The 24,401-nt window shown below is 33.8% G+C and overlaps 1 protein-coding gene across 6 annotated transcripts in view; it reads left to right on the top strand.

The window, feature by feature from the left end:
- LOC141392826 (short neuropeptide F-like) overlaps positions 1-24,401 on the top strand; it is a 497,601-nt gene that overhangs the window by 377,167 nt on the left and 96,033 nt on the right. For all 6 annotated transcript variants that reach the window (XM_073965799.1, XM_073965795.1, XM_073965794.1 and 3 more), the window contains one exon: positions 12,437-12,480. The gene's annotated coding sequence lies outside the window, so the exon portion shown is untranslated. The remainder of the gene's footprint in view (positions 1-12,436; positions 12,481-24,401) is intronic.

Genomic DNA, 24,401 nt, shown 5'->3' with positions numbered 1-24,401 from the left:
TCAACTTATCCGAAATTTTGTGTGATAGGTACCCGAAGGATTGGACAAATAAAGTCCATATTTGAACCTGATCTAAATCTGGTAGATATATTTACATGTTTAAAGTATAAACCAAATCGGTCACTCCTTTTAAGAGTTATTGTGCGCACAATTTTTCCGAACATTTTTGAACATTTGTGGGGGAGGTACCTGAAGGAGTGGACCGATATGGCTTTTCTTCGAACTTAAACTATGTTTGTACAAAATGTTACGACTCACTCATAGGGACTTTGTGCACCTTTCAGGCTATTTTCTCAAGAAGTATGAACTTGCCCCTAATAAACTTGTACCATTGTATGGGGGCAGTGAATGCATGTTGTTGCAACAAAAATCAAAGCGATTCGACAGCAGGTCCTAATCTGAACTTATCCGAAATTTTGTATGGGAGGTAGCCGAAAGAGTGGACCGATTGAGTCCATATTGGAACCTCATCTAAGTCTGGTAGAAATTTCACGATGTGCAAAGTTTGGATCAAATCGGTTCCTCAATTCAATAGTGATGGTGCTCACAATTGTACCGATCATTTCCGAACTTTTGTGGGGAAGGTACCGGAAGGAGTGGACCAATATAGAACATCTTTGAACTTAAACTAAGTTTGGACAAAAGATTACGAAAGCCAAAGTTTGGACCGAATCGGTTGATCCGTTCGGGAGTTATCGTGCGCTCCAGCCAGCCAGACAGACAGACGGACGGACATGGCTAAATTGACTCCAAATTGTTTTGAAACACATTTCGTCCAAACATACTTGGGGTCTAAAACCATAATTTCGATGAGGCACATTTTGCCCGTATGAAAGTGTATATACATACCCTCGTTAGCATAAATGCTGAGGGTATAAAAAGCGGTAAGTTCGGTCAAACCGAACTTGTTATACCATCTACAATGAAATATTTTAAGTAAGAGAAGTTTTCTGACCGCTGGAAACCCCAAATGCCGAATTTTAGTTATTACGATAAGAAAATGAGGGTGTTGTAATTTTAATTTTACCTGCCTATGGTAAAACTTGAAGACATATTAAAGTCGAAACTTTAAAGCACTTGCGTTGATTACTGACAAGGAAATTTTCTCGGCAATGAGATTGGTAGTTGGTGTGTCATTCAACATATTTATGGGTATTTTTTCGGGGATAAATATATAGAGTTCGAATTTGATCTAAATTTGGCCAAATATTACATGGTGCAAAGTATGGACCAAATTGGTTGATCGGTATACATATGTACACCAGCCAGCCAGACAGACAATTAGTTAAACTGTGCGCTTATGTGATATTTCTAGTTGTTTGAATGTTCGGGGACATATCAGCCAAAACAACATTCAATATTTTGATATTACAATTCCAAATTCCATGTAATTTTACACAGAGACATTTTTGCAATATCATGTTCATTTGTTTAAGCAACATAATGTTCACATTATTTATTTATATGTATCTCTTTATGTATACGAGTACGTATATTTTGTGTTGAATTTCTTTTCCAAGTTTGTTCACTGCTCTTTAAGAAAGCATAATTTATACATATCATCCTGTTGCATATTTATCTTATTCTCTGTTATATTTGTTCACATATAAAATCTCAAAGGTTCTATTGCATTTTCAACACAAAGATGATGACGTTTTTGCAGCCACGTGCACATGGCATAGCAATTTATATTACGACCATAACAGCGACTTACATATAGTTACACATTTTGTAGCACGTTGAAGATATTAGTTACACAGATTTTTAATATTAGTGATCTATGTCTTGTTTTGTAAGGAAAATTCTGTGCCATTTATATTAAAAACGCTTTAAAGTTAAAATGCTGAATTTAATAGAGTTATTGACCCATCATAAAAATAAATCTAAGATTATAAAGACATTCTCAATGTTTTAATATTTAATGGCTACATATAAAGTTTTTATGTCCTCTAGGTTATGTAAATCTAGACGTATATATATTTATACTTATTTATAGATCCATAAACATTGATTTAAAAATAAACAAGAGTAAAATCTTCCAACATGCGTTCCACTTACCAAAGTGTTAAACGGGAAACCTCGATTATTCGTTAACTGAATGCTATTGATATATTTTTCGATACATGTTAACATATATGAGTGTGTGGGGGTATATAAATAAAATATTTAATGCTATTGCATAGGATTCGAATACAACAGATTTAAAATCATTTTTGAAATTTTTAATAATTGAAAACACGGAAATGTTTATGCGAAGTCTTAAGGAAATATTAATATATTTGGAATCAATTAGAAAACAAGTAAAAAAGTGTCATTCGGCTTTACCGACAAATATATACCCTCAGCCAATTTAAAGCGAAACTTTCACCTCCGGACAGATCGAATGTATTTAAGGTCTCTTCAGAATTTTGTGGTCCTTTTTAGACATTTGAACTTGCCGACAAAAACCTAGATTACGAATTAACTGCACTAATACACAAATATTGAACTTTTGTAGGGCAGGTACCTTTAGGGAGGACCGATATTGGCCATTTTAGAAATTAAACTAAATTTTGATAAAATATTAGGAGATCCAAAGTTTGGAACAAATTGGTTGCCCCATTCAATTGATATCGTCATAGCATTTTATTGACATTTTTTAAATATTGGGGAGAAGTACCGTAAGTTGTGGAACGGTATTGCCCATGAAACTAAGTTTGGATATAATATGACGAAGACCAAATGCTGGACCAAATCGGTTGAACAGTTCGAGAGTTATCGTGCTCTCAGACCGCCACATATGGTGACATAGGGTTTTTACACCTTTCGGGCTATTTTCCCAAGAAATATGGACTTGTCACTGAAAAAACTTTTACCGTCGTAATGGATGTAGCGAATGCAAATCGCTTCAACAAAAATCAAAGTGATGCGAGAGCAGGTCTTAAAGTGAACTTATCCGAAATTTTGTTTGAGAGGTACCAGAAGGAGTAGACAAATATAGTCCATATTCGAACCTGATCTATATCTGGTAAATATATTAGGATGTGCAAAGTATAGATCCAGGAGCTTTTACACACATTGGCTTGGACGTCGCAATTATAGTTTGTATTGGTTTGTCTCTCCCTCAACGTCATATTTCCGATATTCTGCAAAAATATCAATATATGTAAAAAGGTCAAGGTTCAAACAGTGGAGGTTAAATCTCAGATGAACTTATCATCATTACCCATAACAATGATTTTTAAAACAAAATTTGGAAATGATTTCATTAATCTAAGCACACAGTTATTCTTCGTCTATTTCTCATATTTTTTCAGAATCTGCAAGAAGAAACAGCTTTTTTCTAATGTTTGGTCTAAAAAATGCCAATTATTGTCTGTTTTCCCCTACCTTTACTTTCGATTCCTTCCGCCTTTTTTCCACGTCTTCTCATTTCCTTTGGAAACAATCAAACATTATCTAGGTGAATATTAATGCTTCGTTAGCATTATTAAAGATTTATTTCAACCATATGAAAAGTAATGTTGGTTGAACGATGGCTAAGGCGGGTAATTAAACCCGTCTGTCTACACATTGCGGTATGCCGTATGATGCAAAAGCTTAATTCATATTAAATATTATAAAATACTTCAAAGAGTTTAGATGGAAAATAATTTTGTAAACATTAGCTATCAAAAGTAAGGTTTAATCATTCAAAAATCCGTGGAAATAGAACATGAATACTTACGCATTTATGGCTATTTAAGCTTCATTGTGATTTTCTATTTTCAGACAGATGGTTCAGACAGTTTGCTACGAGGCCTCGCGAGTATTTTACTAAATCCTTCTTTATTCTTAAATTTGTTCCAAAGGATGTTTTTCTCCTCGTTGGAATCTTAAAATACGACTATTTACTTCATATATAATATCAAAGGAATATATTCTGCGCTAGAGTTCTTTAACTAAGATCTTGGCCATTAAATCTTTGCACTTCAGCTTCAAAATCCACACAAGTTAGTAAGAGAAGGTGGTGAAAATAACAACTTAAAATTATTCCAAGAACCCACAACAACAAACTGTAATTTTATTTAACCCTGCTACTATGTTAGAAAAAAATCACATACGTTATGTTAGGGTCATTTGACAACCCATTTGGATTTTTTATTGAAAAAACAAGTAAAAAAGTATCAGTCGGCTTTGCCGACAGAGATATACCCTCAGCCTGTGTATATTGAAACAATTTTTTTTTCCAAAAAACGCACGTATTTAGGGAGTTTAAGGAATTTTGGGCGTTTGAACTGACAAAAATGTTGATTAGGATTTAATATCAAAAGTTTTGCGGAGGAGATACTAAAAAGAATGGATCTCCAGCCACTATATATGGTACCATAGGGGTTTTTTAGAACTTCAGGGATGTTTGCTCAAGAAGTATGAACTTGCCCCTGAAACAACTTTTACCATCGCAATTGAGGCAGCGAATGCAAGTTGCTTGAACAAAAATCAAAGTGATTCGAAAGCAGGTCTTAAAGTGAACATGTATCCGAAATTTTGAGTGGGAGGTACCGGATGGAGTGGACAAATATAGTCCATATTTGAACCTGATCTATATCTGCTAGATATATTAGGATGTGTAAAGTATGGACCAATTCGGCCACTCTCTTCAAGAGTTATCGTACGCACAATTTTTCCGAACATTTTTGAACTTTTGTGGGGGAGGTACCTGAAGGAGTGGACCGATATGGCTTATCTTCGAACTTAAACTATGTTTGGACAAAATATTACTAAGGCCAAACTTTGGACCGAATCGGCAGACCTGTTCGAGAGTTATTTTGCCCTCCAACCTCCTCACACGGTGTCATAGGGGTTTTTTGCAACTTTCATGCTATTTTCTCAGGAAGTATGGACTTGCCCCTGATGAAACTTATACCGTCGTATGGAGGGCAGTGAATACAAGTTGCTAAAGCAAAAATCAAAGCGATTCGAGAGATGTTCCTAAACTGAACTTTTCCATAACTTTGTGTGGGAGGTACCCGACGGAGTGGACCGATTGAGTCCATATTAAAACCTGATCTAAGTCTGGTACACGCTCCACAATGGGCAAAGTATGGACCAAATCGGTTACACCCTTCAAGAGTTATCGTGCGTACAAATTTTCCGAACATTTTCTAACTTTTGTGGGGGAGGTACGGAAAGGAGTGGACCGATATAGCTCATCTTCGAACTTAAACTAAGTTTGGACAAAATATTACGAAAGCCAAAATTTGAACCGAATCGGTTCATCCCTTCGAGAGTTATCGTGCGCTCCAGCCAGCCAGACAGACAGACAGACAGACGGACGGACATTGCTCAATCGACTCCAAATTGTCTGAAACACATTTCGTCCAAACATACTTGGGGTCTAAAACCATTATTTCGATGAGGCAAATTTTGCCCGTATGAAAGTGTATATACCCTTCATAGCCTAAAGGCTGAGGGTATAAAAAAACGATAGTATACAAATATTTTTAATATTTAATATTTTTAAAATGTTTTTTAGGCTTGAAATCATTGCAAAACGTGTTTGTTAGAGAAATATTTTGTCTGATCACTAATAAATTAAGTAAAGAACTAAAAATTTGAATCAATTCGATGTCAATACTTTCGGTAAGAAATTTGCACTGAACTGAAAGCAGGATTCGTAATAAATGGTAATTTTCTTTATTTTTGTTTTGTTGTCATGTAAAACAATAAAAATATGTAAGAAAAATACCAAAAAATAAAAAAAAAATTTTTGACATGTCACTTTATATTCATCTAATGCCTTGTTCATACTAACTGTGATTCGCTCTCTATTCGTTGTTCGAACCCAAATTACGATTTAATTACTTAATTTCCCATACATTTTGAGAACAAACAACGATTTGTGTACGTTGTTTAAATCAAATTACTCTACGAATGAAGAAAATATTAGTCCCATCTCTAACAAATGAGAGTATTTATCGAAAAAATGAGAAAATTTATCGAAAAAAATAAATATGACAGCCCCAAATAGAAAATAATAAATATATTCAAAATACAAAATTTTTTAGAAAAGATGCAAAAGATGAATGAAAAGTGAGATACCAAATGGTTAAAATGAATTGAATGGGAAGTTCAAAGTGTTCCCTATTTCCTTCGTGGTACGTTTGTGGTCCATGTGTTCATAATTGTGTAAAAACTTGGAAACAAAAAAGTAACAAATAGACAAAAGTCTGTATACTAAAAAGTAAAGTTGACATGTCTCTCTTCTGTTGGTTTTGAAAATAGAGAAATAAATAATGAATTGAAAAATACCAACAATTGGAAAAAAAAATGGAAAACATGAATTAAAATTGTGCAGTTTCATACACAATACATATTTGAAGGAACGATTATTCTTTTTCCTGTTGATTTGAAATCATATTACGTGGTTTTTGTCTTAAATATTCATTTAAAACAGTTAACAAAAAATAATGAAAAATTAACTTTGTTACTATGAATTATGTATCGTGTAGTATGAACGGGTTAGTTCGTGTCCGTAATTGTGAGAGTGAACAACGTAATCGAAACGCCGGTATGAACATGGCATAAGCATAAAATGTTGATGAAACTAATAAAATTAATTATATCACACCCGTAAGAAATATAGTGATGATAGATACGATTTGGGGCATTAAATAACATAATAGCTGGGTTAACCACAAAAACATGTTTTTCTTACATTATTATTATTAATTTTATTCACTAATTAATAAAAATGGTACAGTTTCGCATCGTCAAATCAAAAAAAAAAAAAAAAAAAAAAAACAAGTAATTCAAGGCTATAGTCGGACGGGGCCGACCATGTAATACCCTACACATTTAGCCCGGGAAATTAGCTTTCTACATATCAAAATTTCTTTATGGAGCAAATAAATTTATTGTAAGAAGTACATTTGTGGATTCTGGTACCGTATCACACCAAGCTTAAATAATAACATAATAATTGTTTCACAAACATCCCAAAAGGGACAACGCTCAATGTCCCAAAAGGGACAACGCTTAACTCCGAGTACGAACGGAATGTCCTAAGACACCACATGTACAGTAGTTTTACATGACTGAAATACACAGAAAAGTTCGCAAACCTTCCTGAAGGATATTTTGTTTTGATATTTTCGTTTTGAAAAAAGGTGACAAAGCGACCCATGCTGCAATGTATGTATAAAATCTAATTGGACAATTAAAACGTTAGGACACCATGTAGTTTGCAATAATGCAACAACTGGGGATGGGAAAATGTGGTTCTCTACACAAAACCCATTTTATATTAAGATGTAGGCCCGTTATTTAGCAGACACTTTATTTCAATTTTCATCAGCGGGAAGATCAATAGTTCTATTTTGATATGCAGTCTACTTTGCCGGTATATGCTCTCCAGGAAATAAAATATAGACCATTTCACCCGCTAAATAATATTAGATCATCATCCAAAATTGTAAGCATCTTCCTCTACCTAAACTTTTATCTCGTGCAAAATTTTGTGATTATTGAGCTATAGTTGCGACCTCTAGCGTGTTTATGATTACTCTACAAACAAATAACAGGGTGTATTAACCTGTAACTCTGTTATCTTATCATGTACATCAGTACAATTGAGATCAATAGAAAGGTCAAGTGTCTTCTTCCAAGTATAGCTTACTGGCCCGGAATGTCTCCTTCAGGAATAAAGATATAAGCTGTATATTAAAAATGTTCACAATTTTCACACAAAAGTGTTGGCCCATTTAACCCTCTAAATATTATCTGATCGTCATCTCAATGCAAGCAAGCTTCTTCTTTGTCATATACTCTTACCTTATATAAAATTTCAAGGCGATCTGCCTATTAATGCGACCTACAGAGCATCTACAAAATCGCATAAAAATTATGTTTTTGGTCCATTTCACCCGCTAAATATTTCACGATCATCACCAATTAAAATAGCGATCTATTCTGATGTGATACCTATCACAATATCAAATTTCGGGACGATCGGTCCATAATTGCGGCCTGGCGTTTGATTACAATTTATAATGGACAGACGGACACACGGACGGACGGACACACATATCAAAATCGCTTTATCTCGCCGAGATATGAAGATTGGTATACCACATTGGGGGTCTCCGACGATTATTTCGCGGTGTTACATGAATTTTTACCAAAACAAACTTATAATACCCTTTCCACATAGTGGTGTAGGGTATAAAAATAAATTTTGAAACGGAAGGATTGATATGATATGACTTAATCTAAGTCAACTTCTTGAACCAAATGTCTAATTAGTTTTCGAGATATACTTTACGAAAACCAACATATGGTACATTTTGTCCAATATACATTTCATTCAATATACATTTCAAAGGCTCGATGCCTCTATAAAGATCCAATATAGCATATCAAATATGGAATATACATATTTCTTATGGAATTCCGCGTTCCTTTATTAATTGAAAATAGAATAAAATTACATAAAAAGTAATGAGAGATACTCAAAAAGAGCAAAAAATTTGAGAATATTTCTTACAAAACGTGTTGATGAAGTACATTTTCGGTACAGGAACTTGAGAACAATATAAGATTCTATTTGAAATTTTCAAAAAAAATATATCAGGAAAAGAGAAAAAAGGTAATAATTATTTAAAGTAGCTCAACAAAATTTACTCGACCAAATCATTTCTTTATTTTTGTTTTGATGTCATGTAAAACGATAAAAATATGTAAGAAAAATACCAAAAAAAAAAAAAATAAAATTTTGATATGTCACTTTATATACTTCTAAGCATAAGAAATACACCAGTTAGAAATACAGTGATGATAGATACGATTTGGGGCATCAAATGACCCTAACATAATAGCAGGGTTAACAACAAAAACATGTTTTTCTTACATTATTACTATTAACCATATTCACTAACTAATTAAACATGGTTCAGTCAAATCAGAAAAGCACAAATAAATAAAAATGTTTCTCAAACCAGTCTCAATATTTATGAAGGCATCTGTAAGTAAATTATATTAAATATGACATATACTAAAGGGTTTATCATGCCACAGCCGTGATTGCTTTCAACGCAACCCTGACTAAACAAACAAAAAAATACCGAAATTAACTGGAAACAGCTAACAAATTAACAGAACCCATCTTTATTATATTTTGGTGTGGTTTAAACATTTATTTTAATTACGGCTATTGTACACATAAAGAACATGCTCATAAAAAGGGGTTTGTTGCATTCTGCTTTTTCAACTACTTGTTTTCATTTCACTGTTTGCTGTTTAACACTCTCCGTTTTATATTTAAAACAAGATAAGATGGAATGTTTCACAATATGTGTATGTGTTCTTGGAGTTGTTTTTATGGGTGTCCCTACAAAATTCTTCAAAGGTCGCATTACTTTCATTCTTTTGCAACAGACCACAACAGATCGTTGGTGTCATGCTTAAGTGTTCCATATGCCATTTTTTGACGGTTTACTCTATCTCCTATAGTTTTTGAGATATTCAGATGTATTTTTGTTCCATATCCATAAAGCCTGGCGTATGGAACAAAACAACTTTGAACTTTCTTGTTCCTTATCCATGCCGTGTGGCGTATGGGACAAAAAGAGACAAAAACGAATTGTCCCGCCCCAAAAATCATGGCGTTTGGAACAAAAAATTTCCCAATTTTGTTAAGTTACGAACAATGTGGCATATGTAACAAATTGTTTTAAAGGACTGGGCTTAAAAACTGTAGAATAATAGTTTTTAAATCTAAATATTTTTTAATAATGTAATGTTATATGAAAACCACAATTTCTTTTCGCTAAAGGTAACGCCTCCTATAAAAAATTCTCTCGTTTTAAGACAAGATTTTGATGTAAGCCCACAAAAATATACACAGATACGTTCAGTCGTCTTGAATCTAGTGTGGACACCGATTACAAAAATGGTATTTTGAGAAAAACGCGTTTAAAGTTTTTATGTTATATTAGAAATGCAAAAATCACTTCCGATCGAAATGTTTACCACATATTCTACGCTACTTCTATACATTTCAAATAAATGAATGTTAAGGAGACCTATAACAATGGTCCTTAATGTATTTATTTTCTCATATAAATATTTCATGAATTTTCAACCTCACAGTAGCACTTCACATAAGGGAGGTGGAACACAATTGCTACGAGGGGCACTAAAAACCTTCTGGCCTAGGCAACTCGCAGTGTCGCCAGGTGTCATTTGACATTTTTTTTTGGAAAGTTTGACAGTTTTTAGCCTAAGCGTACTCACGTCAGTTTGACATAGGACCACGTGTTTGGTTGTTTACAGTGGCTTGATTGAGACACCTCCAAAACATGGTTTTTGAACGCTTTTACAACGTCTTCTGGCGACGAAAATCGTTGACCTCGCCTTTTTTTCTTAATTTGCTGGAATCAAATGAAGTCGTTGGATCCCCAGTCGGGGCTGTACGGCGTATGACCCATCAATTCCAGGTTTTGTCCGGTCAAACAGGCGCTGGTTTGAATCGATGTGAGAGCTCGCATTGTCATGATGCAGAACAATTCCTCTTTTCTTGTTCGTTTTTCGAATTTCTCAGGAGACTTCAGGCAAACAAATTGTAGTGTAATGCTCAGATTTAACCGTCCATTATTTCTCAAGCCGTAGAGTCGCCACGCGGGCAGCATTGCTGAAAAGACAGGCGAACATTTGCTTCGAAGGCCTATTCCCATGAACATGGTTGGATTTGGCTCGATTTCGGAGACCCAAACGGTCGATTCCTGTTTTGTTTCAGAATTCGTCATCTGCGACGACCTTATAAATGCCGTTTGAAGCACCGCGATTGTTTTTATGCACAACTTCTTTGCACTAATCCACGAGATCCTTTTTTTGAACCAATTGTGCAGAATCTAGCGAGAAAAATCCATTTTTGCGGCAAGGTTTTCATGCAATATCGAATGTTAGTTGGTGGAATATATACCGAAGCATGTCTTTATCTGACTGTATTTAACATGGCGATCTTGGATTATCCGTTCACGCACGGCTTAATTTTTTTCTGACACAACGGCCGTTTTTGGATGACCTTCACGACCTTCGTTTTTTGGCGAGTGTCCGCCACTATTGAATTCATTGAACCAGTTTTTCATAGTCCTAAAGGATGGTCCTTTATCGACATACAAAGATTTAGTTGCACTCTTGCCGTGATTATCCACGTCGAAAGTTGTGAACATTTTTCGGACGAAAATGTTCACAAGTAAATTTCATTTTTTCACAATGTAATTTTTTCAAGTCACTGTAAGGAACACTACCCATGGTCATATGTCAAATTGACCTGAGTACGCTTATGATAAAAACTGTCAAACTTTCCAAAAAAAAAAAATGTAAAATGACACCTAGCGACACTGCGAGCTGTCTAAGTCAGAAGTTTTTTAGTGCCCCTCGTAAAAAGTGGTTCTGTTGAAATGTGAAAAATGTGTACCATGTGACACAAACTGCCAAAAACACGAAAAAAAGTTCCCATAGAACAGTTCAGCAACAACAATTACAATTGTAAAAATCGGCCATAACTTCTAGACTATCACAGATGTCTGACTAAAATAAACTACTGATATATTCTTTGAGTTTAGTTAAGTAGAACTGAGCTCTTAAAGTATTGGATTTTTGCACCACTTTTAATCCGTATGGGCTCAAACATTAACTTGAGTTTTTCTCGAATCAGGCAAATGGCGTATGGAACACTTAAGCATGACACCAACGAAATGGGTTCCTCTTAAAAGTTCTTTGGACATATTTGTTCTGTTAAGGTTGGTATTTGTTGCTTTTAAAACACCGGTTATGATGTTAAGCAGAAGAACACATTGCTAGTAATCCTTTTGTTTAACATTATGTTGTTTTGAATGTTATTACAGCAGTTTCGAATATGAAATTCCCACGTGTATTGTTTTTTATTGTACCAAATGTTGCAACCATCGTTTTATTGCTTTTATTTGTGCCCTTTTCTTCTTCACAGCTCTTTGATAATAAAATTAAAACAAAAATTATTAATTACGACTAACCCTGCCTAATTATTTTAACAAAGGCAAGTCGCACTATATAAGTAGTTATTTTAAGGGCACTTAAAGTCGACAAATAAACTAAAACTGTTATATCTGTTAAGATGAATTTGTAGTAAGCGCACTACTTCATGCCATGCTTAAGACACACGAACAACTTGTATTGTATTGTATTTTTTGCAACCACTACAATACTCTGTAATGGGTTAATCGACACTTGTGGTTCCCACATTTCAGCTGGACATGTATTCAAATGTATATAAGAGGAGATTTTTAAGAAGGTTATCACAATGTTAATCCCGATCTTCTATAAATATTGATTGTCCATTTTTACCATAATGTAACGTATCTTATAACTAAAAACTAAATAAAATCTGTTAATACTATAACATATTTATAATATTTAATTGTATATTTATTTTCAGATTCTTCATAACTTTTTTCATAATATCGTATTAAATTTATAAAGGTATGTGTGAAGATTTACTATTTACTCTTTGATATGATACATCCAAATTTAAAAGTGTCATGGAAAAACTTGTGTGTCCGACCTTCGAATCAGTACCATGGCCATAAATTACAAGGCCATTAAACTGTACAAGGGTTTCTTGAGCGTATAAGTTATGTTATTATGCATTCGACACAATCCACCATTCGATTAATTTTTAAATTGAATTTGAAGACGAATAATTAGTTCCACGAAAGCATATCTTTCTAAGATACCAAAAATGAAAAACGCGAAAAAGAATTTTAATTAACTCTACTATATTTTACTTGTTCTGTTCCTAATTAGATTGTCATTTCAATGAGTTTTCTAAGTTTTACTATTGAAATAGATCGTGTATTGTTTTTACAACATTTACTTACGGAAATCGTTCAGCACGGTGCTCTTGAAGCAACTTTAAATGGAAGGTCCTTACACCTGGAAAGTTTTTGCGGATTCTGAAACTAAATTGTTCATAGATGAGAAAAATCAAAGAACAAAAAAATCGCCGGAGCGCTTTTTAAATAAAGCGCGATCCAAGTTGCAATTTTTAAGGGTTTCACAATTTTGCTTGGAAACCGCAAGTCCTATCGAAATGTAGTTTCAAAACTTCCCAGGTGTAAGCACCTTCAATTTAAAGTTGCTCAAGAGCACCATGTCAGTTGTTTAAAACAGACCCAATCTATATATAAAAGAGTAGTGAGGTGAGTGACTGACTGACTGATTCATCAACGCCCATACGAAACGGCTGAAGCTAGAAACGTGAAATTGTTAGTGTGAGTTGCTGTTGGTGTGTAGGGGTGAGGTAAGGCTGGATTTTTCGAAATTCGAACGGGAAGGGTATGAAAAGTACCAAAAGGTACTAAATATGGTACCCTTTGTATTACGCGAACGCGTAAAGCTAGAACTTTGAAATTTGGAACGTTGGTCCCTATTTATGTGTACGATAGATGTACCAAAGGTTTTTGGAAAATCGTACTATAAGTGTACGAAAAGTACTGAAATGTACTAATTTTGGTACCATTAGGTATCATGTGAACGGATAGAGCAAAAAGCTTGAAATTTGGAATGATAATTAAGGTTGAGAACTATTATATAAGGAGTTGTTTTCTGGTTGTGAACTCATGTGTACGAAATGTACAAAATGGTACTAAATTTGGTACAATTTCGATTGTGGGTGAACGAATCATGAAACTGGAATTTATAATTACTGCAGAAATGTAGTCTTGAGATATGAAGATACTTTTGGAAATGGATACTTATGTGTACTAAATGGTACCAAATTTAGTACAATTTGAATTTTAGGTGAACGAATGGAGCTGGAATCCTGAAATATGGAATTATGATTATTGTTGGAATTTAGGATTGAAATGCGGAGGCAGTTTTGGAAAATCGTACTTATGTGTACGAAAAGTACTAAGTGGTACTAAATTTGGATTTGAGTGAACGAATAGAGCTGGAATCGTTAAATTTAGAACTATGATTACTTTTGGAGTGTAGGATTGAGATATGGAAATGGGTACTTATGTGTACTAAATGGTACTAAATTTAGTACAATTTGGATTTAAGGTGAACGAATGGAGCTGGAATCCTGAAATTTGGAATTAAGATTATTGTTGGTGGGTAGGATTGAAAAGTAGAGGCAGTTTAGGAAAATAGTACTTATGTGTACGAAAAGTACTAAATGGTACTAAATTAGGATTTGAGTGAAAGAATAGAGCTGGAATCATGAAATTTAGAGCAGCGATTACTATTGGAGTGTAGGAGTGAGATATGGAGGTAGTTTTGGAAATTCGTAAATTCGTAATTCGTAAATAAATGGTACTAAATTTTGTACACTTTGAATTTCGGTGAACGGATGGAGCTGAATCCTGAAATTTAGAAAAAAGATTACTGTTTGAGTGTAGGATTGAGATATGGAGGTACATTTGGAATGTCGTAATTATGTGTACTAAATGGTACTAAATTTGGTACAATTTGGATTTGGGTGAATAAAGCTGGAATCCTGACATTTAAGATTACTACTGGAGTTTAAGATTTGATTTGGAAATTCGTTCTTAGATGTACCAAAGAGTTTTCGGAAATTCGTACTATAAGTGTACGAAAAGTACTAAAATATACTAAACGTGGTACCATTAGGTATTATGTAAATGGATAGCGCTATAAGCTTGCCATTTGGATTGATAATTAAGTTTGAGAACTAAGGTTTATACAAGAAGGTGTGTTCTGGTTGTGAACTCATGTGTACGAAAAGTACTAAATTTGGTACAATTTCGATTGTGGATGAACGAATAAAGCTGGAATCCTGAAACTGGGAATTAATATTACTCCTGGAGTGTAGGATTGAGGTATGGAGATACTTTTTAAAATGCGTACTTATGTGTACTAAATGGTAAAAAATTTCGTACAATTTGGGTGAAGTAATAGAACTGGAATCCTGAATTAAGATTTCTGTTGGAGTTTAGTATTAAAATGTGAAGAGAATTTTGGAAAATCATACTTATGTTTACGGAAAGTACTAAAAGGTACTAAATTTGGATTTGAGTGAACGAATTGAGCTGGAATCATGAAATTTAGAACTATGATTACTATTGTAGTGTAGGATTGAGATATGGAGTTATTTTTGGAAAGTCGTACTCATGTGTACTAAATTTTGCACAATTTGAATCTGCGTGAACGGATGGAGCTGGAATCCTGAAATTTAGAACAAAGTTTACTGTTGGATAATTGTACCAAATGGCACTAACTTTGGTACAATTTGGACTTGGGTGAACGGATAAAGCCGGAATCCCGAAATTTAGAACTAAGATTACTACTGAAGTTTATGATTAAAATAATTTGTACTCATATGTAGTAAATGGTACTAAATTTGGTACAATTTGGATGTGGGTGTACGGATGGAGCTGGAATCCTGAAGTTGCAATTATGCGTACTAAATGGTAATAAAAATTTATATTTGGGAGAACGAATAGAGCTGGGCGTGTTGGATTTGAGATATGGAGGTAGTTTTAGCAGGTGATACATATGAGTACTAAATGACACTAAATTAGGATTTGAGTGAACCAATAGACCTGTAATCCTGCCATTTAGAACTATGATTACTATTGAAGTGTAGGATTAAGATAAACGGTACTAAATTTGGTACACTTTGGATTTGATAAGTGAATATAAGAGCTTGAACACTGGATCTGGATTGAGAAATAAAGGTAATTTTTAATATTCATACTTATGTTGACGCGTTATATACGGTCTACATTCCCTTGCACATTAAGTACAATTTTTTGTTAAAATTTTTTTCTAACCTTTCATGCCACAAATTCCGAATTTCGGTTGGAAAATGTGCAGAAGATCTTCAAAATACTCTAAATATTCAAAATATCTTTTCTAATAAACGTGGATTGAAGTGGGCATTTTTAAATTAAACTTTTATATCCTCTGAGTAATCAAGGTCCAAATTTAAAGAAAATTGGACGATATAGATTCGTTCTTCTTTTAAAATACACTAAGTCGAGGGGTGCCGTTAAATGAGGATATACGAAAACGTGAGTTTTTATGGCCATTTTGAATGCCGAAAAATTTACGGACCTATTCGGGTTCTGACGAAACTGCTAAAGCTAGAAACTTGAATTGTGAATGTGCGTTGTTGTTGTTATGAAGGGGTGAGATAAAGTTTAGTGTTTGGAAATTCGTACTGGAATTTCCATATTATGCATATAAATATTTTGTTTATATATATTTTGTTCCCTTTCCGCATACGAAGTAGCGGGCATTTGCTAGTATTTTATAAAAAGTGTTTATAATTAGTTAAGATTTAATGCACATCCAATTATAACGAAATTTATTTAAGTTGGCTGTCTTTGTAATTGCGTTTGATAACTATCATCACACGATATAATTTTCATTTAACTTGAAAAAGGATATTGAGAAAGAATATTTTTCGCTTTGATTTTTATTGTCTTAAATATTACAGAATTTAATTGCAATTTTTAATTTGAACGACGATTGAGAATGAAACAAATCTCATTAAAACCGTGCTATGACATTTCTCATCTCAGTAGCGAATCTTCAACTGTTTTGAATGTGACGTATGGTATGCCGTACATATTTACTTAAAATTAACGGTTTTTGCTAATTTACCGAAATAATGGCCTTAAAAAGAATTTATGGGGACGTAAATTAGTTAAATTATACCAAATTTAAATGAAATTGTATTGGTTATATATCCAATATATATTTTACCGACCCCTCTGCCCTTATTTCAAGGCGTTTTAAAGGCAATAAAAATGTTATAACAATTTCCATGGGAAATCTGCACACATTCTTTAGATATTATTCACACCGCTTTTTATACCCTCCACCATAGTATGGAGGGTATACTAAGTTTGTTTTTCCGTTTGTAACGCATTGAAATACTCATTTGCGACCCTATAAATTATATATATTCTTGATCAGGGTAAAATTCTGAGTCGATCTGTGCATGTACGCCCGTCCGTCCGTCTGTGGTAATCACTCTAGCATCCACAAAAATGGAGATAGGACGCTGAAATTTTGGGAAAATGCGTCTTTTGTTTGCAGGCAGGTCAAGTTCGATGATGGGCTATATCGGTCTACGTTTTGGTATAGCTCCCATATAACGGTACCCCCCGATTTTCGGTATTTTGACGTTTTTAGCTACATTTTCAAACCGATTTAGCTATAATTTGACATTTAGGGTTCTTAACTGTCAATAAACTTATACAAAAAACTTGTGGGCATAGGTCCACGTTTTGGTATAGCCCCCATATAACGGTACCCCCGATTAACAGTATTTTGACGTTTTTATCTACATTTTCAGACCGATTTAGCTATAATTTGACATTTAGGGCTCTTAAGTGTCAATAAACTTATATAACTAGTGGACAAAGGTCCATGTTTTGGAATAGCCCCCACATAACTTTACCGCCCGATTTCAGGTATTTTGACGTTTTAAGTCACATTTCTAGACCGAATTAGCTATAATTTGATATTTAGTGACAAAAAAACTTATATTCGAAAAAATTATAAGCATAGGTACATGTTTTGGTATAACGGTACCTCCCGATTTTCGGTATTTTGAGATTTTTGCCTACAAGTTTTAACCGAATTAGCTGTAATTTGAACATTTGACCTGAAATTTTGGGAAAATGCGTCTTTTGTTTGCAGGCAGGTCAAGTTCGATGATGGGCTATATCGGTCCACGTTTTGACTCCCATATAACGGTACCTCCTAATTTTCAGTAATTTTGCAATTTTAGCTACAATTTTTAACCGAACTAACTGTAATTTGACATTTGAAGGTTGTAGTGGTCACCACACATCTGCATCAACAATTTTGAACATAGCCACAATATAACGATACTTTCCGATTTTCGGTACTTTGAGGATTTTACTTAAAATATTTAACCAACGTAGGTCTATGTTTTGGTATAGCCCCAAAACAAACCTCCCGATTTTCCGTACCATAGCTTTATTTTTTGGACGAACTTTCTGTAATTTGAAAATTAAAGCAAACAAAAATTCTGCAACAAAAATTGTTCATTTAAGTTCATATTTTCGTATAGCCCACATACCTCCGAACTAGCTGTTAATGGCATTTGAAGTTCCCACGTTATGTACCGATTTTCGGTATTTTGAGAATTCTAGCTAAAATTTTTAACCGAATTAGGAGTTATTTGACATTAAAGGCTCCTATCAAAAACTGTCAACATAGGTCCATGTTTTATTATAACCCCTATATAACGGTACCTCCCAATTTCTAGCCCACCAAAATTGTCAACATACATAGTTAGATATAGGCACCATAAAAAAGGGCCTCCCGAATGAAGCATTTTATTTACATTATCTGACATTTTAACGTACCCACTTAAAGTTGGGGACAGGAATGAAAACTAATTATTCCATTTTAGTTCAGAATATTTTATGGTGGAAGACATGAAAAGTTCGGCCAGGCCGAACTTAACGCTTTTTTACTTGTTAAAAGTTCAATTTAGTTTTATTCAAGTACATATATTCCGGTGTTAAGCATATAGGATATACTTTAAGTATATACGCCAAAGTAACGTTTTACATTTCTCTTCGTGTTGTTTTGCACTCATACATGTACATATATATAGATGTGAATTCTGTAATACTGCTCCCGTCCCTAAAAAGTATTGAGTGCTTCAAAACAATGCAAAAACCCGAATATTAAATATTAATCCACATAGTTTCTTTGCCTTTAGAGATACACACGTGCTAAAACATCTACATTATCAACCCATCTTGCTGAATTAGCAAACAAATATGCATTCTTATTCCTCCATGAAAAAATATATATGTAGCAATTTTTCACATACATAATTTCCATTAAATTATAAACCACGTTTTTCTACATTGTGATTATATTCGTTACGTTTTTTACCTATAAAAACTACATTGTCGCCACAATAATTTATTACGTCATTTTATTACATTCTTGTTAGTTTAAAAATAAATATGTACACACAGAATATAATTTATATGTTAATGTGTGCGTAAATACGTTGGGACAAAAACGTTAACATTTAAATGTATTTTATTGATTTTTCATACTCCTGATATCTTGTTTTATGCTATATCCATTCCTTCCCTTTCCTTTTATCTTCTGCGAAAACATTAAATTTTCAGTCAATAACACAATGTGAAATTATACGTACAAATGTATGTAAACTATGAGGTTAGAGTCAAAATAAAAATGATATGTCTTTGGAAGTGGAATGAGTAAGCAAATTTGATGACATACCTATAGAAACAAAAGTTTTTAAATCGATATCTTGTATGGATTATAAAACACGTTATTTGTGGATCTGATAGTCTTAGTTACCTTCATTCTTATACAATGAGGTACATACAAATTGTTTTTATTTTAGCAAAGCAATATAGAATTTGAATTTTACAATTTAAGTTATATGCTTACTGAAACGTCTTCAATCGCATATTCGTATAACACTTAACACTTTTTAGCCAGTAGATAAAATCCAGACATATATGTACATACCCTTGAAACCTAATCGCTTCTCACACCTTTGTTGGAAATCACTAGAATTCTGACATCAAATACCCTTCTAACCACATTCCTCTGCATAGAACAAATCTTTACAAAGTTATGGCAAATCCTTGGCATTTTGAAAAAGGAAAAAGTAATCCCACATCACTCGCTCATACCAAGTGATATAAACTATATACATATGTGTGTGTTTAAAACCACAAGCCTCTTTCAATATTTGGCAAATTGCAGAGGGTTCGATGTGAACAGACAACAACACACGTAACATATATTCATTCATACGCACGGCAACAAACCTCTACATAAATCAAGAGTGGTCATCTTCTATCCTCTCTGTGGTTTTATCGAATGACAAATATGCATCCACACTCATATACCTAAGGAACTATAGTACATGACACTTGTCAAGCAAGACGATAAATAAATATTCGTTGCGATGATGGTAGTAAGCCATAAATCATCAGATTTTTGGAAACTCTTTGTGTTCTGTAATTAAAAGATAATTGATATTTAATTCGAAAATCTGTGTTAATAGTAATGAAGGCTGCTGGATAATCTGTCAAATATTTGTAATTCAAATGTTGTATCTTTATGAAAATCTTGAACCGATGAGCCATATTCAATACATTTGCCCCTTAACTAACTTTAAATGAAAACCTTTTACACCTAGGAATTTTTTGTGGATTTTGAAACAACAACGTTCATAGAGAGAGATTTTGGAATAAATCGCTGTCAAAGTTCGCATTTTAGGTCTTTTTAGGTTTTCACGATTTTGCTTGAGAACGGCAAGTCCTATCGAAATGGCACTAACAAAATCTTATGGAGAATTTTCATTGCTACAACATTTTCTTTATTCTCATTTACATGGGACTTGCCGTTTCCAAGCAAAATCCTAAGCACCACAAAAACCTAAAAATAGGAACTTCCAACGCGATTTATTTAAGGTAAGTTGTTTCGTTCCAGGTGTAATTGGTTTTTATTTAAAGTTAGTTAAGGCGCACCGTGTGATTGTTCCAAATATGTATATGCAGCAGTCTGAATATTAACTCCATTAACTTTGCCACGTGTCGCTCCTTTAGCATTTTTACATTAATTTTGCTTTTCAAAATAGTCAGGCTTAATTCCATAGTCGTTGTTTTAATATTTTATTAAAACAACTTTGATTTATTAGTGGTAAAAAATTGGCGATGTTTACCAAAGGGTAAGGCAGGGAAGACTATAGTTTCAGATCTCGCCACAGATCTTCATCAGTTCCCTTGTTTCTTGTTTTTCAATTGTCAGTTGCTCGCTCAAATAAATAATAAATAATAAATAAGTGTCCCAAGACGTACTCTGATCGAAAATTTCTTTAGAACTACCTAAACTCGACAACGAGGGAACTTTTGAAGATCTGTGGCGAGATCTGAAACTATAGTCATCCCTGACATACCTCTTGGTAAACATTAGGATGTCCAAAACCGAAACCGGTTAACCGGTTACCCGGTTTTGAGTTACAAAACCGAAACCGGTTTTCGCCAAAAACGTAATTTTCGGTTAACCGAAAAATCGGTTATTTGTGACGGTTAACCGGTTTTAAAAAAAATAGTAATATTTTTAATATTTCATTACAATTGTATTCTTTAAGGTAAACTAAATTAACTAACACAAGGTACGGCAAAGTTTTAAATGTCAGATACCTTTAAATTTGAAAAATATTTTGTGTAAAATGTAGAGTTGTGCCAATTTAGTTCACTATGCAGTTCAAATGGTACACACCATTTGTATGAAAAATATGCGTATACGTTATATCACACATTATTTTTTTTATGAAGTTACTCATACATTTTGGAACTAATGCAGTGAACTAGGAACTAGAGCTATAGGAGCTACAATTTAAAACGAATGCTTGGTTCAACTTAGTCATAATTCAAATAGCCGCCGAATTTTCAATAATTTCACCATAATTTGAGATTGGCAAAGCAAGACGAAGAATCCGAACTTAATAAAATCTAAACTCAAATGTAAACACAATTTTATATTTGTAAGGGCTTTTACTATCCTTAGGGCAGAACTTCGGTCTTAATTTTTCTGTCCACACTTCGAGGTTTATTGTCAAATAACAAGTATATTATGGGATAATTACATAATAACGAAGTCGTTATACTTAATTTACCCCTTGCGCACATTTTTAGTCAAATATATATCAATTATGAGCAATTTGTACCTATTTAACAAAACCGGTTTTTTGGACACCCTAGTAAACATCTTGAAGGTATAAATCAGGTTCGAATATGGACTATATTTGTCCACTCCATCGGGAACCTCCCACACAAAATTTTGGATAAGTTAACTTTTAGACCTGGGCCCTATTCCACGAAACAACTTATCGCTTTTCACTTTGCACTTATCAAAAATTAGCAGAAGAAAACGTTGGTGAATCAGAAATTAAAAAGAGAGCAAATAATTGTTAAGAACTTAGGCACTCAATTAACATATCACTTACCAAAAATAACGGTTCTGTGGAACACAAAAATGTGAACATTTTCAAAAATATTGCTAAGTTCAAAGTGAAAAGTTGATAAGTTGTTTCGTGGAATAGGGCCATGCTCTCGAATCACTTTGATTTTTGTTCACGCTACTTGCATTCGCTGACCTCCTTTACGATGGTACAAGTATTTTCTGGGGCAAGTAAATACTTCCCTATAACACCATGTGTAGTGGCTGGAGCGCACTGGTCAACCGATTATGTCAAAATTTGGCCTTCGTTATATTTTGTCCAAACTTAGTTTCAGTTCGAAGATGGGCAAAAAATTTAAAAATGTCAATAAAATGGTATACACGATACACTTTCATGAACGGGGTAACCGATATGGTCCAAACTTTGGATCTTCTAATATTTTGTCCAAATTTAGTTTAACTTCAAAAATGGCAAACATCTGTCCTCTCCTTAAGGTATCTTCCCAGCAAAGGTTCAAAATTTCTGTTAAAGTCCAGTTTAAGGTCTTATCGAAGATCCTTTGGAAATGTATACCGATGCTATTCGTTGTTGTCCTGTTTACAGCTATATTATGTTTTCCGTGGACAAGTTCATGCTTCCTGGCATACTGGTCCAAATTTTATACGCTGACCCACTGAAATGACTAGTGGGAGCGATATATATCAAAAAATATGACTCCCAAAATAAGGCCCACGTTTATAATGGACTATGTCGGTCCATTTCGTCAAGTACCTCCTCCGCAACACTTTTGAACTTAAATACTAATCCACATTTTTGTTTGTAAGTTCAAATGTTCAAGAAGGGCCACAATATTCTGAAAAGACCCTAAATACATTCGATCTGTCCGTAGATGATGATCTGCCAATTCACATAGGCTGAGGGTATATCTCTGTCGGCAAAGCGACTAATACTTTTTTACTTGTTTTACTGAAAACATCAAGTATAAAATTGGTGCTATTTCGGCAAACTGCAAAATCGAGCTCGTCTTCGGAGAAACACTTAAGAAACTCTTATATGAGGGTATGATCTGTCATCTTTTTTTCGTTGGGGAAAACATCACCGAAAGACTCCTGTTTTGCCAGGAATGCTAGATAACCCCAAATAACCCACTTTATTGTTAAATAGTCCCTACGGTACTGTCTCACAGTGGATGAGCTCAACGACAATAATTACAAAATTCATGTCACCATTTTAAAAATTTAAAGATGCGAATCGCTTCCAAATTTTTCAAATTTTCCGAAACTCAACTTGTTTTTGCATTTTTGGCGGTTTTTACGGTTTTCCCTTAAAGCTTACAAACATGACTAATTTTGAAAAAAAAAATATTTTAAAATGGGAAAAATGGTGTTACATTATAAGTGAGGTTCTGAAACAAAGGACTATTACTCGCGCCTTAACTTAAATTGAATGATTTAGTAAATCTCCTAAGCTTCGATTTTCTACGTATAACAATTCCTCTAATTTATAAGGGTTGCAAAATATTTTAGTTATTATATTGGTCAAAATGAAAATATTTTATATAGATGTATGCATTTTCTTAAAGTTTTAGTTACTTTCTAAGCATATGCAAAAATCGCCACTAGTACCAAAATAAGGTAAGAGTCTTTCTCAAAACTGTATAGACTTTTTGCGGACATTTATATTTTTTAGAATATTTTAAAGTAATTTTATTATTCTTTCTTACATTTATGTTCAATGTAATGTTTTGTGCTATTAGTGATTTTTTTATCATTGTATTTTGAGGCCGTACTGAAAACTCGTGCAAGAAAAATAAAAGGTTTTGGGGTATACATATTTTTTTTTTTTTTTTTTTTTTTTTTTTTTGGGACACCCTTATGTTGCAGCACGCAAAAATGTGAACAATTTCACCGCACTGAGAACCAAAAATGCGTTAATAATAAAAATTGTTCCACAAACATCCCATACGGGACAAGGGAGACTTCTCTCATATCAATGAGTGCGCCCCGATTCATATTAGCTCAATGATATAGGACCTACTGTTTATAGCCGAGTCCGAACGGCGTGTCTTAAGACACCACTTTGTAGAGAAGTTTTACATGACTGAAATACTCAGGAAATGTCGTCAACATTACTGAGGGGTATTTTGCCACCGTTGAAAATTTTGATGTTGACTGGCCGGGGAATCATGTCCACGACCCTCAGCGTGCAAGGCGGGTGTGCATACCATTGCACCACGGTGGCTCCCACCAAAAATGCGTTATTACTTGTAATTCTGCAAAAAAGGTGATTACAGCTTATAAAGTACCGAAAAATGGATGGTAACCCTATATGAAGGGCGTGGACAAAAGTGGACCGATATCACATTTCTTTATAAGGTGGTTTTCTGAACTCTGAGTTCATTATTATATATTTGGTTAACATCTGTCTA

This window comes from Musca autumnalis, unplaced genomic scaffold, assembly GCF_047663935.1.
Source record: "Musca autumnalis isolate F117 unplaced genomic scaffold, ASM4766393v1 scaffold_2, whole genome shotgun sequence".
NCBI classification, from domain to species: domain Eukaryota; kingdom Metazoa; phylum Arthropoda; class Insecta; order Diptera; family Muscidae; genus Musca; species Musca autumnalis.
Note: the sequence above shows the minus strand (reverse complement) of the source record. Positions and strands in the feature narration are given on the sequence as shown.